Below are 17,619 nucleotides of genomic sequence, written 5' to 3' on the forward strand. Positions count from 1 at the left end.
AAAACATTTCAGGAATTGAATTTGAAGGACAGACACTGAGGGTTGTTGAGATAATCCTTGAAATGACAAATACATTCCATACTGTACATACAGTACATGTTATGAATGAGATTACAATTCTTTTCGATTACATTTTGACCTTAGCTCGATGGTTGAGCTTCTGTGAGATGCTGATACTGTGGTTTTGGCCATGTGACAATCAACCATCAAAGAACATATGACAATATGATACTAGGACAATATGATACTAGGACAAAAAGACACTAGGACAATATGACACTGGGACAATATGACACTAGGACAATATGACACTAGGACAATATGATACTAGGACAATATGATACTAGGACAATATGATACTAGGACAATATGACACTAGGACAATATGATACTAGGACAATATGATACTAGGACAATATGATACTAGGACAATATGATACTAGGACAATATGATACTAGGACAATATGATACTAGGGAAATATGATACTAGGACAATATGACACTAGGACAATATGACACTAGGACAATATGACACTAGGACAATATGACACTAGGACACAGGGACAGAGGACAGCGCATCCCCACTCCACACAATGTCATTGTCCCTGATGCGTGATTCCTTCCGTTAACTTGAATAATCACTTTAATTTTCTAAAAATGGCATTGCTCCACAGCAATGAATAAAATAAGGGATTTATTTCCCTCTCTCTTTCTTCTTGGGCCATGATGAAAAACGAGAGGAGGAAAATAAAACATTAAGCTGAACGGACAGTAATGAAGACTGCCACTTTGCAGTTAGCCTTCGGCGTTCATTTTACTAATCAGAGAGGAGCGGTGGATTAGGAGAGGAGAGAGAGAGAGAGCGAGACAGGGGGAGAGAGAGAGAGAGGATAGGGAGGGAAGGAGAGAGAGAGAGAGAGAGAGAGAGAGAGAGAGAGAGAGAGGATAGGGGAGGGAAGGAGAGAGAGAGAGAGAGAGAGAGAGAGAGAGAGAGAGAGAGAGAGAGAGAGAGAAAAGAAGAGAAGAGAAGAGAAAGAAAGCAATAGTGCTGTGTAGTGGACTAACTCCTCCCTCTCTCTGTAATTAGTACAGATTGCATGGCTGAGGGCCAGGGCCAGGACAGGGCCATCCGTATAGCTAGCTAGCTACCTCTGTACTCTTCAGCACAGATCAGGGTCGAAAGACAGACCGCACATAGTTATGAAACAGTGCTGCATTAGGCAGAATCATCATACCTCATCCCTCCCCGATGTATTGATGAATGCAATAAAAATAGGTTTATTTACCAATGCCCCCCTCCTCTTTTACCAGCTGGCTCTACAGTTCCAGAGAAAAATAGCTTAGTTTGATAGTAGATAATACGTTTGATCAATATTCCTAACATGCTGGAGGTAAAATGACGATATTCAGGTTTAATTAAAAACTCTGCTCCTGGAAATACATCAGCTGTCCTCAAATCTAATTTGTGTGGCTGGATTGAATGAGCTGCGTGCCAAAACAAAATGTCTGTTATTTACCTCTTCATCTAAATGTATGCAGACAAGTGAATCCTTTCAGTGCTGGAGGTTGTCAATCATTCTGATGAATCAAATCAAATGTTATTTGTCATGTGCTTGGTAAACAACAGATGTAGACTAACAGTGAAATGTTTACTTACGGGCCCTTCCCAACAATGCAGAGAGGAAAAGAGAAATAATAGAAACATAATAACACAAGGAATAAATCCACAATGAGTAACGATAACTTGGCTATATACACAGGGTACCAGTACCGAGTCGATGTACAGGGGTAAGAGGTAATTGAGGGAGATATGTACATATAGGTAGGGATAAAGTGACTAGGCAACAGGATAGATAATAAACAGTAGCAGCAGCTTATGTGATGAATCAAAAGAGTTAGTACATAAAGGGTTGATGCAGATAGTCCAGATAGCTATTGGTTCACTAACTTATGGCTTTGGGGTAGAAGCTGTTCAGGGTCCTGTTGGTTCCATTCTTGGTCCATCGGTACCACTTGCCGTTCTGTAGCAGAGAGAACAGTCTATGACTTGGGTGGCTGGAATCTTTGACAATTTTTAGGGCCTTCCTCTGACACCGCCTGGTATAGAGGTCCTGGATGGCAGGAAACTTGGCCCCAGTGATGTACTGGGCCGTACTCGCTACCCTCTGTAGCACCTTGTGGTCGGATGCCAAGCAGTTGCCATACCAAGCGGTGATGCAGCCTGTCAAGATATCCCTTTTTGCTAGTTCGCATTTGTGTGTGTGTGTTTTAGAGCTGGGACGATAAACCGAAAATTACCAATACTTATTTTGTGATATCCAATTGGTAGTTACAGTCTTGTTCCATCACTGCAACTCCCGTACGGACTCGGGAGAGGCGAAGGTCGAGAGCCATGTCAAGCCGCACTGTTTCTGCTTGCTTAACCCGGAAGCCAGCCGCACCAATGTGTCGGAGGAAACACCGTACAACTGGCGATCGAAGTCAGCTTGCAGGCGCCCGGCCCGCCACAAGGAGTCGCTAGAGCGCGATCGGACAAGGACATTCCGCCGGCCAAACCCTCCCCTAACCCGGACGACGCTGGGCCAATTGTGCGCCGCCTCATGGGTCTCCAGGTCACGGCCCGCTGTGACACAGCCTGGGATCAAACCCGGGTCTGTAGTGATGCCACAATATTCCTGCCTGCATTAAACAGTAGCCTACGGAGCAGCACGGCATATACTGTATGAAAGCGAAACGGCATAGAAAAAAAGCTTTGCGCTCCCGCAGCTCAACACTTTCATCTATGCCATTTTATTTGAACCAAGACTACAGCAGCCAATCAGAGCCGTGTTCTATCCCATGCTTGCCACACCTGTTGTTGGCAGTTCTCCCAAATGATGTTGCGAGTATCTTTGTTCATTAGCCGGGGGAAATGAACGGCGACGAAGAAAATGCAGTCCCAGAAATCCAAGAACAATTACTGCTGTGTCGGTTGTTTGGGCTTATATTGGTTTTAAACCTAGTGACATCGAGCAGAGTGAGGCAGTGTGCTTCTACTGTCGCACAACGATAGCAACCAGACGAGGAAACACAAGCAACTTATTCCACCATTTGAAACACAGGCATGTAATACAGCATGGCGAAGAAAAATGAGGCAGAGGCCAACAGGCGTCATGACAAGAGCAAAGCCCAGGCAACAATCCATTATGGAATAATTTGCACACACAACTCCCTACGCAACGCTCTGACCGGTGGAATGAAATAACAGATGCCATAACGTACCACATCGCAAAAGACATGGCCCCAAATTCAACAGTTGAACAAAGTGGGTTCAAGAAGATGGTTCACACACTGGACAAGAAATACAAAATGCTGCGTACAAGAAATGTCATGCCAAAATAGCATTGGATCTGAAACGTGCACTATTTCGCAACAACTGGAGCCCTACATGACATTGACACTGCACTACATCGATGCAGACTGGAAGCTGCGCAGCAGGTACTTGCAGAGCAGAATGCCTACTTTCCAGAGGACCACACTGGGGAGATAATAGCACAGGCCAGGGGCTGTGGGACTCGCCAGCAGCCTGGGATCAGCCAAAGGAGAAGCATCGGACAGTAGGGCAAACGTCGTGAAAGCCACCAACCTGAAATGGATGGACGAGGTTGCAGTATTTTGGCCATCGACATAGTCGGTATGTATTGTAATAAAGTTAAATATAATTAAGCAAAAAGTTATAGTCCTACATTCTTATTGTGTTTGGAGCAAATAATATGCTGCAATTACCAAACACCAATATACTGATGGACTTAAAATCATAAATAAATGCATAACTAAATTAATGTTTAAAATACAGGTCACTTTCTGTAGCAGCGTTATTTCATTTTGCTGGGTCACCTGGTAACCAAATAACGTAGGCTAGTTAATATATTATGGACATTTCTTTGACATGGTGTGAAAAGGCCGCTAATGGAGAGTAACTGTAGTCTTGCTAACACCAGCCTCCACGTCCTTGCAGCCCGCTGTGTAGTCACGTGGTTCGCACATCAGACAGGCTAGAGTAACTGTGCACCTCCCCAAAAAAGTATTATTCGCTAATTATTGTTATCTAAAAAAAACTGTCAATTTATCGTGATATGGATTTTTGTCAATATCGGCCAGCTCTGTGTTTCTCTCACTTTTCTAGGTGTGTTTATTTTATTCATTTTTTATTTCCCCTTTATTTAACCAGGGAAGCCAGTTGAGAACAAGTTCTCATTTACAACTGCGACCTGGCCAAGATAAATGTGATGAGGTGGTGTTGAAGAAGTCAGGCGCAGGAGGGTAAATCACAGAATAATAGGCTTTAATCCGCAAAATACAGGATTACGCAGAAATGCGTCAAACACACTCCAGGGCACAAAACAGGCGCACTGGAAAATACAAGGCGCACTGGAAAATACAAGGCACACGGGAGAATAGTCCCGTCGATATACGAGCTTCACAAATCACCCACACAGACAAGGAAGCAGAGGGAACACTTATACCATAACTAATGAGGGAATAAGAACCAGGTGTGTGTGATTGAAGACAAGACAAATGGAGTGATGATAAATGGATCGGCAGTAGCTACTAAGCCGGTGACGCCGAACGCCGAAACCTGCCCGAACAAGGAGGGGAGGCAGCCTCGGCGTCGTGACAATAAAGCAAAGTAGTGCGATAAAAACAACAACAACACAGAGTTACATATGGAATAAACAAAACGTACAGTCAATAACACAATAGAAAATCTATATACAGTGTGTGCAAATGTAGTAAGTTATGGAGGTAAGGCAATAAATAGGCCATAGTGAAAAATAATGACAATTTAGTATTAAAACTGGAGTGATAGATGTGCAGAAGATGATGTGCAAATAGAGATACTGGGGTGCAAATTAGCAAAATAAATAACAATGTAAATAACAATATGGGGATGAGGTAGTTGGGTGGGCTAATTACAGATGGGCTGTGTACAGGTGCAGTGATCGGTAAGCTGCTCTGACAACTGATGCTTAAAGTTAGTGAGGGAGATAAGTGTCTCCAGCTTCAGAGATTTTTGCAGTTCTTTCCAGTCATTTGTAGCAGAGAACTGGAAGGAATGGCGGCCAAAGGAGGTGTTGGCTTTGGGGATGACCAGTGAGATATACCTGCTGGAACGCATACTACGGGTGGGTGTTGCTATGGTGACCAATGAGCTAAGATAAGGCGGGGATTTGCCTAGAAGTGATTTATAGATGACCTGGAGCCAGTGGGTTGGCGACGAATATGTAGTGAGGGCCAGCCAACGAGAGCGTACAGGTCACAATGTTGGGTAGTATATGGGGCGTTGGTGACAAAACGGATGGCACTGTGATAGACAACATCCAATTTGCTGAGTAGAGTGTTGGAAGCTATTTTGTAAATGACATCGCCGAAGTCAAGGATCGGTAGGATAGTCAGTTTTACGAGGGCATGTTTAGCAGCATGAGTGAAGGAGGCTTTGTTGCGAAATAGGAAGCCGATTCTAGATTTAACTTTGGATTGGAGATGCTTAATGTGAGTCTGGAAGGAGAGTTTACGGTCTAACCAGACACCTAGTTATTTGTAGTTGTCCACATATTCTAAGTCAGACCCGCCAAGAGTAGTGATTCTAGTCGGGTGGGCGGGTGCAAGCAGCATTTGTCAGTGATGAGGGGACCCATTACGGACGCAGGCAATGAGGCAGTGATCGCTGAGATAAATTAGTCAGGATGATATCTATGAAGGTGCCCATGTTTACGGATTTAGGGTTGTGCCTGGTAGGTTCCTTGATCATTTGTGTAAGATTGAGGGCATCTAGTTTAGATTGTAGGACGGCCGGGGTGTTAAGCATATCCCAGTTTAGGTCACCAACCAGTACGAACTCTGAGGATAGATGGGGGGCAAGCAATTCACATATGGTGTCCAGGGCACAACTGGGGGCTGAGGGGGGTCTGTAGCAAGCGGCAACAGTGAGAGACTGATTTCTGGAAAGGTGGATTTTTAGAAGTAGAAGCTCAAACTGTTTGAGCACAGACCTGGATAGTATGATGAGCTACAGTAGATTGCAACTCCGCCCCCTTTGGCAGTTCTATCTAGACGGAATGGACATTTCTGAATTTTTGGTGGCCTTCCTAAGCCAAGATTCAGACACTGCTAGAACATCAGGGTTGGCAGAGTGTGCTAACGCAGTGAATAACTCAAACTTGGGGAGGAGACTTCTGATGTTAACATGCAAGAAACCAAGGCTTTTACGGTTACAGAAGTCAACAAATGATAGCACCTGGGGGGTAGAAGTGATACTGAGGGCTACAGGGCCTGGGTTAACCTTTATATCACCAGAGGAACAGAGGAGGAATAAAATAAGGATACGACTAAAGGCTTTAAGAACTGGTCTTCTAGTGCGTTGGGTACAGAGAAAAGGGGCAGATTTCCGGGCTTTGTAGAATAGATTCAGGGCATTATGTACAGACAAGGATATGGAAGGATATGAGTAGAGTGGAGGTACACTTAAGCATTGGGTAACTATGAAAGAGATAGCATCACTGGAGGTACCGATTGAGCCGGTCTCCGTGTGTATGGGGTGTGGGACAAAGGAGCTCTCTGAGGCTGGTTGAGCTGAACTTGGGGCTCTACAGTGAAATTGTATAATAAGAACTAACCCAAACAGCAATAGGCTAGGCATATTGACATGGGAGAGAGGCGTAACGCAATCACAGGTGTTATTCGAGAGGGCTAAGACAACAACTGGTAATGGCGACGAAAGTTTGGGCTGAGGCTAAACAGATAAACAGGATGGGGTACGGTGTAAAGGAACAGTCCAGCAGGCATTAGCTGTGTAGCTGAGTGATCATAAGGTCCAGTGAACAGCACTAAGTAAGTCCAGGAGCAGATCGTAGGCTGCTAAAGCACAGGCGAGCAGGAGGCACGGCTGTTGATTGCGCGTGCTAGCGGGCCGGGGCTAGCAGATGGAACTTTGTGGTCGTCGCAACGGGAAGCCTGTTGAAACCACATCAGACGATTACGTCGGCAGACCAGTCGTGATGGATCAGCGGGGCTCCATGTCGACACTAGGAGGTCCCGTCCGGTTGACAGAGAGGTAGATAGCCGGGAGATGGGCCTGGCTCGAGGCTAGCTCAAGGCTAACTGGTACGTCGGGAAGTGGTGATTAGCCAACAACAGCCATTCGGTTGCAGCTAGCTAGTTGCGATGGTCCGGTGTTAAGGTCCAGTGATTCAGTGATTCCGGCAGAAAATCCGATATGCTCTGGGTCGATAGCACGCTGTGCAGACTGGCCGATAATTGTCCAGGCTAGAGCTGGCTGGTAGGTAGTGTAGGCCACGGACAGTGGTGAAGACCACTAACGGTGGCTAATAGCAAGTAGCTAGTTAGCTGGCTAGCTGGCTAGTTTCAGCCGTATGTTCTTGATAAAAATAAAGAAATAATAGAATCCGTTCCACATTGGGTGAGGCGGGTTGCAGGAAAGTATATTTAGTTAAAGGATGGAAAGTGAGATAGAGAAATATATACGAATAAAAGACAAAAAAACTAAAAAAACTGGCTATTTACACGAGCACACTACAGAATACACGACCACACTACTACGCCATCTTGTGTGTTTGTGTGTACATGTGTAAGTGTGAGCACCTATGTCTCTGTCAGTGACAGGCAGGTAGACGCTTTACCCTCCCTTTCTGATTGAATTACTGCTCATCTAAAGGCACACAGTGAGGCTGGCCTGGGCTCGCTGCTAATCTCTCTACTCCTACTTTCACTGCCACTAACCAGGGTATATTTCATCTCCTCTGGCTCCATAGTAAATCAGTCTCACTGATACTCTGTGAGGAGACAAGGGCCCATGTTAATATGATAGAGGAGAGTGCTAGTCCGTGAAGGATGTGAGAAAATGCTGCTTTTCCTGGAAGGTGACTTCCTTTCAGTGGTGGTTGAAGTAATTCTCCAAATACTACTGCTTCACACCACTCATAATATCAGGTCACAATGGTCATCGATCTCTTCTCAGTACTCCTCAATGTGTATGTGTATGTGTGATCACCTAGATGAGTCAGTGTGTGTGTCTACCGCTGTTACTCTCAGGAGGTTACACAACAACCTTGAGCATCATATTCCAATGATCTATCAGGTTGGTATTAACTCAATCCTCTGATCACCACCCATTACACCCTGTAGCAGTCTAAACGTACCCCATTTTACAGCCAGGTACGCCCTACGGCAGTATAAACATACCCCATTTTACAGCCAGGTACACCCTACGTTAGTATAAACTTACCCCATTTTAATCAATTCTCTGTGGCCTTGTTCTCCTTCAGTTTAGCCTCCTGGTCATTGGCTCCGTTCCAAACACACAGCCTTTTTCGGCTTCTTCACAGTCTGTCTTCAGTGGAGCACACCAGTGGAGCACACCAGTGGAGCACACCAGTGGAGCACACCAGTGAGTCTAGAGACTACAGCACCCAGACAGCCATGGCCTGGAGCAAGAGGAGAGATAAACAAATCCATCAATAACTGAGTCTCAATAGAGTCAAATAAACAAACCAGCAGAAACTATTTCTGTATTCTGAGGGGGAGTGAGAGCGATATACTTCTAGATGTATTTGATAATGTAAAACAAGCCACCCTGAACTGAATTAGCCGTAAGCGAGTAACATCATTAGAGTTTGATTACTATCTCAGGGAAACACACACACACTGATGTGCATACAGACAACTCTCATCACTGATGTACACACAGCCAACTCTTATCACTGTATCACACAATTCAACTGAACTTCAAAGCTGAATGATCAAACAACATTACACAACATTTTACACCATAATAAAACTGCACAAGTACAAGAACATCCAGGACAACCGAATACACACATCTCATGTCAAACTACATCTAACAGATCACCACACATCTCATGTCAAACTACATCTAACAGATCACCACACATCTCATATCAAACTACATCTAACAGATCACCACACATCTCATGTCAAACTACATCCAACAGATCACCACACATCTCATGTCAAACTACATCTAACAGATCACCACACATCTCATGTCAAACTACATCTAACAGATCACCACACATCTCATGTCAAACCACATCCAACAGATCACCACATCTCATGTCAAACTACATCCAACAGATCACCACATCTCATGTCAAACCACATCTAACAGACCACAGAAATAGAAGCAGAAAATAATACAGAAAGCACATTCTTACCCAATTCCAAACAGAAGTTGCTTCAAGGCTCTAGAATAGATTTCCTATGACTTCCATTCCATTCCTATCCAATCCTCAGAACACAAATCTCTGCATCCTCAATCATCATAGCTACCTGAGAGAGACTGAGAGTCTAAAAGCAGCACAGTCACTGATGGCACATGTTACTTTTTTTAGAAGTTTCCATTTGTGACAGCCCCCTTGGTAGGTCGCGGGGAGGGTGGAGAATGGAGTAGCGAAAGCCTGAGGTTTGACAAGCCAAGTGCCTGTGATAGCTAAGTGACTGGCCCCATCCCCTGGTAAGAGTGACAGGTCAGTGTGGGATGGCAGATGAGTGACAGAGACCCTGTGGTCCCGCCTCCCTGCGGACCCTCCCCTATAGATTGTAGAACGTGAGGCAGCGGCAGCATCAGAGGAGCTCACACACACGCAGAGTGAGAGAGGAGCTGCACCCCATTAGCTTATATCATCTATGTTCAGAACCACAGTGATACTGTTCACTTCACTTCCTGCTACAGATCTTAATTTGATCACCCTGTTGCAGGATAACTTTATAACTTGTAGTGTATTTGAAGTTTAAAAAGGCTTCTGAAGTTTGTAATTTCCACTTTAAAATTTCAGACTTGATTTTCTCTTATGAAAAATGTATCAACCCCTACAAAAATGTCCATTAATAATAATCCACATAATAATTCACATTTTCTGTTGCTGCAGGATTATTTTCCTGCTGTAGCAAACTGTCTCAAATTAAGATCGTACATCTGTACCCACACTAAGAATAGCCTCATCTGACCCACAGTAAGACTACAGACAATCCTCTTGCAGCGCTGTGTGTGTGTATATTCTGATTGGACAAGCATCAGAAAGTCATTTTTATCCAGTATGGGTATGAATCCCCTGCAGATTCCAACCTCTCCTCTCATGTGTTATTGAGGACTCTTTGGCTACGCAGCTCTGAGGGAGATGTTCACATCACTGTACCACATGACAGAGGAGCAGTGTACCAGTACCAGAGCCTCATTGCGTTAACGATAGTGTGTGACTGACTGTGTGTGTGTGTGCGCGTGTGTGCTCACTGGGCTCATGTGTACTCTTTGTGTGGTACGTGACTGTCTACACATCACAGACCACTATATTGTCCCAGCAGGTGTTTGAGGCTAATCCTCCATACTGTGTGACTCCTGTGTGAGTGACAGGGAGCACCAGTCAAACCCAGCTGGAGAGCAGAGAATGGCCGTCCCTCACTATGGGACACTATGGGACGGTCACGCTACTACTGGTAAGTTGTGGACAGGTGTGACGTGAAGTGAGGTGATGTGTTCAGTTTTTCCCTCACTGACTTCTCAGTGTCAGACTGGGGTGTGGTCCGTGGTGTGGCCAAGACAAGCCAAGCCCTGTACAGTATGCAACAACCTGTGACAGTGTGTGGCATGGAGCCTGCAACAGCTGACAAAACATGGTCAGTTGGAGTTTTGAAGGCTCAGCCTCAGTCACTTTGCGCTAAGATGAACCTAAGGAGGGTAGACGGTGTACTGTGGCTTTGTGAGCCTAGGTCAAGTGGGAACCTTCCTGACAGTAAGCATATTAGAGCCCCAATATAGTCGTGGGTTCAATCCAAACATCCACCTGGCTGCTTCCTCCTGATGTTAAAAACACACGTTTACAGAGTTGCCATGGTGGCATTACATTCTACAACCTGTCTGTCTGTATTACGGGCATGGTGGCAGTACATTCTACAACCTGTCTGTCTGTATTACGGGCATGGTGGCAGTACATTCTACAACCTGTCTGTCTGTATTACAGGCATGGTGGCAGTACATTCTACAACCTGTCTGTCTGTATTACGGGCATGGTGGCAGTACATTCTACAACCTGTCTGTCTGTATTACGGGCATGGTGGCAGTACATTCTACAACCTGTCTGTCTGTATCACGGGCATGGTGGCATTACATTCTACAACCTGTCTGTCTGTATTACGGGCATGGTGGCAGTACATTCTACAACCTGTCTGTCTGTATTACGGGCATGGTGGCAGTACATTCTACAACCTGTCTGTCTGTATTACGGGCATGGTGGCAGTACATTCTACAACCTGTCTGTCTGTATCACGGGCATGGTGGCATTACATTCTACAACATGTCTGTCTGTATTACGGGCATGGTGGCAGTACATTCTACAACCTGTCTGTCTGTATTACGGGCATGGTGGCATTACATTCTACAACCTGTCTGTCTGTATTATGGGCATGGTGGCATTACATTCTACAACCTGTCTGTCTGTATTACGGGCATGGTGGCAGTACATTCTACAACCTGTCTGTCTGTATCATGGGCATGGTGGCAGTACATTCTACAACCTGTCTGTCTGTATCACGGGCATGGTGGCAGTACATTCTACAACCTGTCTGTCTGTATCACGGGCATGGTGGCAGTACATTCTACAACCTGTCTGTCTGTATCATGGGCATGGTGGCAGTACATTCTACAACCTGTCTGTCTGTATCACGGGCATGGTGGCAGTACATTCTACAACCTGTCTGTCTGTATTACGGGCATGGTGGCATTACATTCTACAACCTGTCTGTCTGTATACGGGCATGGTGGCAGTACATTCTACAACCTGTCTGTCTGTATTACGGGCATGGTGGCATCCTCATTTGAATTCCATGCTGTCACAGTCACTAGCCCATTTAAGCTTAATATCCTTGTCATCTATCGCCCTCCAGGTTCCCTTGGAGAGTTCATCAATGAGCTTGACGCCTTGATAAGTTCCTTTCCTGAGGATGGCTCACCCCTCACAGTTTTGGGGGATTTCAACCTCCCTACGTCTACATTTGACTCATTTCTCTCTGCCTCCTTCTTTCCACTCCTCTCCTCTTTTGACCTCACCCTCTCACCGTCCCCCCCTACTCACAAGGCAGGCAATACGCTTGACCTCATCTTTACTAGATGCTGCTCTTCTACTAATCTCACTGCAACTCCCCTCCATGTCTCCGACCACTACTTTGTATCCTTTTCTCTCTCGCTCTCCTCCTACACTACTCACTCTGCCCCTACACAGATGGTAATGCGCCGCCGCAACCTTCGCTCTCTCTCCCACTACTCTCTCCTCTTCCATCCTATCATCTCTTCCCTCTGCTCAATCCTTCTCCCTCCAATCTCCTGATTCTGCCTCCTCAACCCTCCTCTCCTCGCTTTCTGCATCCTTTGACTCTCTGTGTCCCCTATCCTCCCGGCCGGCTCGGTCCTCCCCCTCCAGCTCCGTGGCTTGATGACTCATTGCGAGCTCACAGAACAGAGCTCCGGGCAGCGGGAGCGGAAATGGAAGAAAAACTAAACTCCCTGCCGACCTGGCATCTTTTCACTCCCTCCTCTCTACATTTTCTTCATCTGTTTCTGCTGCTAAGGCCACTTTCTACCACTCTAAATTCCAAGCATCTGCCTCTAACCCTAGGAAGCTCTTTGCCACATTCCCCCCCCCCCCCCTCCCCTCTCTCTCTGTGGATGACTTCGTCAACCACTTTGAAAAGAAGGTTGACGACATCCGATCCTCGTTTGTTAAGTCTAATGACACTGCTGGTCCTGCTCACACTGCCCTACCCTATGCTTTGACTTCTTTCTCCCCTCTCTCTCCAGATAAAATCCTGCGACTTGTGACTGCAGGCCGCCCAACAACCTGCCCGCTTGACCCCATCCCCTCCTCTCTTCTCCAGACCATCTCCGGTGACCTTCTCCCCTACCTCACCTCGCTGATCAACTCATCCTTGACCGCTGGCTCTGGATAAGAGCGTCTGCTAAATGACGTAAATGTAAATGTAAATGTACATTCTACAACCTGTCTGTCTGTATTACGGGCATGGTGGCAGTACATTCTACAACCTGTCTGTCTGTATTACGGGCATGGTGGCATTACATTCTACAACCTGTCTGTCTGTATTACGGGCATGGTGGCAGTACATTCTACAACCTGTCTGTCTGTATTACAGGCATGGTGGCATTACATTCTACAACCTGTCTGTCTGTATTACGGGCATGGTGGCATTACATTCTACAACCTGTCTGTCTGTATTACAGGCATGGTGGCAGTACATTCTACAACCTGTCTGTCTGTATTACGGGCATGGTGGCATTACATTCTACAACCTGTCTGTCTGTATTACGGGCATGGTGGCAGTACATTCTACAACCTGTCTGTCTGTATTACAGGCATGGTGGCAGTACATTCTACAACCTGTCTGTCTGTATTACGGGCATGGTGGCAGTACATTCTACAACCTGTCTGTCTGTATCATGGGCATGGTGGCAGTACATTCTACAACCTGTCTGTCTGTATCACGGGCATGGTGGCATTACATTCTACAACCTGTCTGTCTGTATTACGGGCATGGTGGCATTACATTCTACAACCTGTCTGTCTGTATTACGGGCATGGTGGCAGTACATTCTACAACCTGTCTGTCTGTATTACAGGCATGGTGGCATTACATTCTACAACCTGTCTGTCTGTATCACGGGCATGGTGGCATTACATTCTACAACCTGTCTGTCTGTATTACAGGCATGGTGGCAGTACATTCTACAACCTGTCTGTCTGTATTACGGGCATGGTGGCAGTACATTCTACAACCTGTCTGTCTGTATCATGGGCATGGTGGCATTACATTCTACAACCTGTCTGTCTGTATTACGGGCATGGTGGCATTACATTCTACAACCTGTCTGTCTGTATTACGGGCATGGTGGCATTACATTCTACAACCTGTCTGTCTGTATTACGGGTATGGTGGCAGTACATTCTACAACCTGTCTGTCTGTATTACGGGTAGGCATACAAGTGGTGATTATTAATCCCAGATATTCCATTTTAGAGTCCATCTGATCCTGTAGAAATCCAATAGGCTGGAAAGCTCTGGACACCAAGTGCACTGTTTTTGTTTTTCCATGTATTGATCGGCTAGAGATGCTTATCTCCAATATCTTATGTAACACAACCATTCAGTCAAATTACGCTTCAATGGAATACTGGTCCCTGTGAGGGAATCTCTCTCCAGATAATTTCTCTGCAGAACAGGTTACTTTTGCAGAGGACCACATGCACTAAACATTCACTGATGGAATCAAATCATTTAAAAGGCATTTTAGGCATTGCATATCTGAACACACCAATGAAATGGTGAGATTGATGTAGGCCTATGTATGAAATAACATTCCTTGCCCTTGGAAAGGACTGAAATGACACAGGTTTATTAAAAGGCTGCTTCAATCTACTCTATATCTATGGACGCATAGCCATGACAGACACTAAGTATGATGGCCAATACACAGGAGAGGCTGATTATACCCACACTGCCAGGGTAATAAGATACTGGATCCTGATGAAGTGGAGTAGCTCTCTAGCTCCTGTCAGGTAAGCAGGAGGGGGGAGGAGGGGAGGGAAAAGAGAGGAGAGTAAGGAGGGGAAGGTAGGGAAGGAAGGGGAGGATGAGGGAGGGAGGGAGGGAGGGAGGGAAAGGAGGAGAGAGGAGGGAAGGGGAGAGTGGATCCTGACAAGCCTTAGTAAGGTGCAGGCAGATGAACACTCTTCACAGCCATAGGAGACAGAACACTCAACCAGACGAGCGAGCAAGCGAGAGGAATGATGCCAGGAGACAAGAAGGAAGGCATAACCTTTCTCTCTCCTCTCATCAGGCAGAGATGTGTGGGTTAATAAGAATCCTCCCGGGCTCAGCAGTAGTCAACACCTACTACAACTCTCTATTGAGTCTCTTTTCATAGAGCCCCACCAGGGTACAGATGACTAGCGTAGTAGCATTCTGGCAACATCAAAGGTCTAACGTGGAAGTCTGGAGTTAATTAGGCAACATGTCCCTGGGATGTGTGTGAACTACAAGGCCACAGGGAGGAGAGTCTGTGTAGAGGGGGTTTAGTTGACACCCAGAGCATAGAGCAGGGTACTGCTGTACTGTGTTACTCTTTTCACATTATTGAGCTGAGTCAAACCAAGTCAAGTGCTGTGCTTGTTTGGTTACAAATCCATTTGCTGGGACCGTGCTGGAAAGGACAACGTGAAAGGAAATATCTGAGCCAGCACAGCACGGTCAGTACGATAGTGTGAAAAGGTTATCTGTGTAGTAGTGCACGAGCCTGTTCAGGAGGATGTAACGTTACAGAACGCATAGGAATGTATTGTGTAGAACAGATATGATTGTCTGTTAGACTAGGGAATAATCACGTCAGCTCTATTCATTCTATTTCTACCTGCATTTCACATCACCTCAGGTGAAGGCTGGGCGTGTCTCTGTTCCTGTACGGTGGGTGGGTGGAGGTCATTCATTGCTGTCCCACTTTGTCATTATGGGGTATTGTGTGTAGATTGACAAGGATTGTTTAATAAAAATCCATTTTAGAATAAGGCTGTAACGTAACAAAATGTGGAAAAGGTCAAGGGGTCTGAATACTTTCTGAATGCACTGTAGAGGAGCCCAATGCCATATAGAGTAGTTCAATACAGCTCCACTTAACTCTACCTATTCACAGAGACGATGAAAGAGGCTTTATTAGACAGAGAGAGCCTGTTCAAAGGAGCCGGCCCAACCAATCCATGCAAATGATGTCCAGGGAAGGATATGATAAAAGACTATACAGATAAAACATATCTGGATAGGATGGTTTGAATTAAGGGATGATAACAGATGTCAAATATTTCAGAATCTCAGAGCAGTAACTATGTGCTTGTTCTGTGTGTGGACCTCTTCCATAATATATTTGCTTGTTATAATGTCATGTCATGTTTAAATGTGACTGAGTAGAAAATGGCAGGTCCTTATGTATTTGTATGGTCTTCAGTGATAGACATACATATACAGTGGGGAAAAAAACTATTTAGTCAGCCACCAATTGTGCAAGTTCTCCCACTTAAAAAGATGAGAGAGGCCTGTAATTTTCATCATAGGTACACGTCAACTATGACAGACAAATTGAGGGAAAAAAATCCAGAAAATCACATTGTAGGATTTTTTATGAATTTATTTGCAAATTATGGTGGAAAATAAGTATTTGGTCACCTACAAACAAGCAAGATTTCTGGCTCTCACAGACCTGTAACTTCTTCTTTAAGAGGCTCCTCTGTCCTCCACTCGTTACCTGTATTAATGGCACCTGTTTGAACTTGTTATCAGTATAAAAGACACCTGTCCACAACCTCAAACAGTCACACTCCAAACTCCACTATGGCCAAGACCAAAGAGCTGTCAAAGGACACCAGAAACAAAATTGTAGACCTGCACCAGGCTGGGAAGACTGAATCTGCAATAGGTAAGCAGCTTGGTTTGAAGAAATCAACTGTGGGAGCAATTATTAGGAAATGGAAGACATACAAGACCACTGATAATCTCCCTCGATCTGGGGCTCCATGCAAGATCTCACCCTGTGGGGTCAAAATGATCACAAGAACGGTGAGCAAAAATCCCAGAACCACACGGGGGGACCTAGTGAATGACCTGCAGAGAGCTGGGACCAAAGTAACAAAGCCTACCATCAATAACACACTACGCCGCCAGGGACTCAAATCCTGCAGTGCCAGACGTGTCCCCCTGCTTAAGCCAGTACATGTCCAGGCCCGTCAAAAGTTTGCTAGAGTGCATTTGGATGATCCAGAAGAGGATTGGGGGAATGTCATATGGTCAGATGAAACCAAAATAGAACTTTTTGGTAAAAACTCAACTCGTCGTGTTTGGAGGACAAAGAATGCTGAGTTGCATCCAAAGAACACCATACCTACTGTGAAGCATGGGGGTGGAAACATCATGCTTTGGGGCTGTTTTTCTGCAAAGGGACCAGGACGACTGATCCGTGTAAAGGAAAGAATGAATGGGGCCATGTATCGTGAGATTTTGAGTGAAAACCTCCTTCCGTCAGCAAGGGCATTGAAGATGAAACGTGGCTGGGTCTTTCAGCATGACAATGATCCCAAACACACCGCCCGGGCAACGAAGGAGTGGCTTCGTAAGAAGCATTTCAAGGTCCTGGAGTGGCCTAGCCAGTCTCCAGATCTCAACCCCATAGAACATCTTTGGAGGGAGTTGAAAGTCTGTGTTGCCCAGCGACAGCCCCAAAACATCACTGCTCTAGAGGAGATCTGCATGGAGGAATGGGCCAAAATACCAGCAACAGTGTGTGAAAACCTTGTGAAGACTTACAGAAAACGTTTGACCTGTGTCATTGCCAACAAAGGGTATATAACAAAGTATTGAGAAACTTTTGTTATTGACCAAATACTTATTTTCCACCATAATTTGCAAATAAATTCATTAAAAATCCTACAATGTGATTTTCTGGATTTTCTTTTCTCATTTTGTCTGTCATAGTTGACGTGTACCTATGATGA

The 17,619-nt window shown here is 45.3% G+C and overlaps 1 protein-coding gene across 1 annotated transcript in view; it reads right to left on the reverse strand.

Moving 5' to 3' along the window:
* LOC121554929 overlaps window positions 1-17,619 on the reverse strand; it is a 73,044-nt gene that overhangs the window by 25,777 nt on the left and 29,648 nt on the right. The window contains exon 2 of the mRNA XM_045212028.1: window positions 8,286-8,484. The gene's annotated coding sequence lies outside the window, so the exon portion shown is untranslated. The remainder of the gene's footprint in view (window positions 1-8,285; window positions 8,485-17,619) is intronic.

Source organism: Coregonus clupeaformis, chromosome 40 (genome assembly GCF_020615455.1).
Source record: "Coregonus clupeaformis isolate EN_2021a chromosome 40, ASM2061545v1, whole genome shotgun sequence".
Classification (NCBI taxonomy): Eukaryota; Metazoa; Chordata; class Actinopteri; order Salmoniformes; family Salmonidae; genus Coregonus; species Coregonus clupeaformis.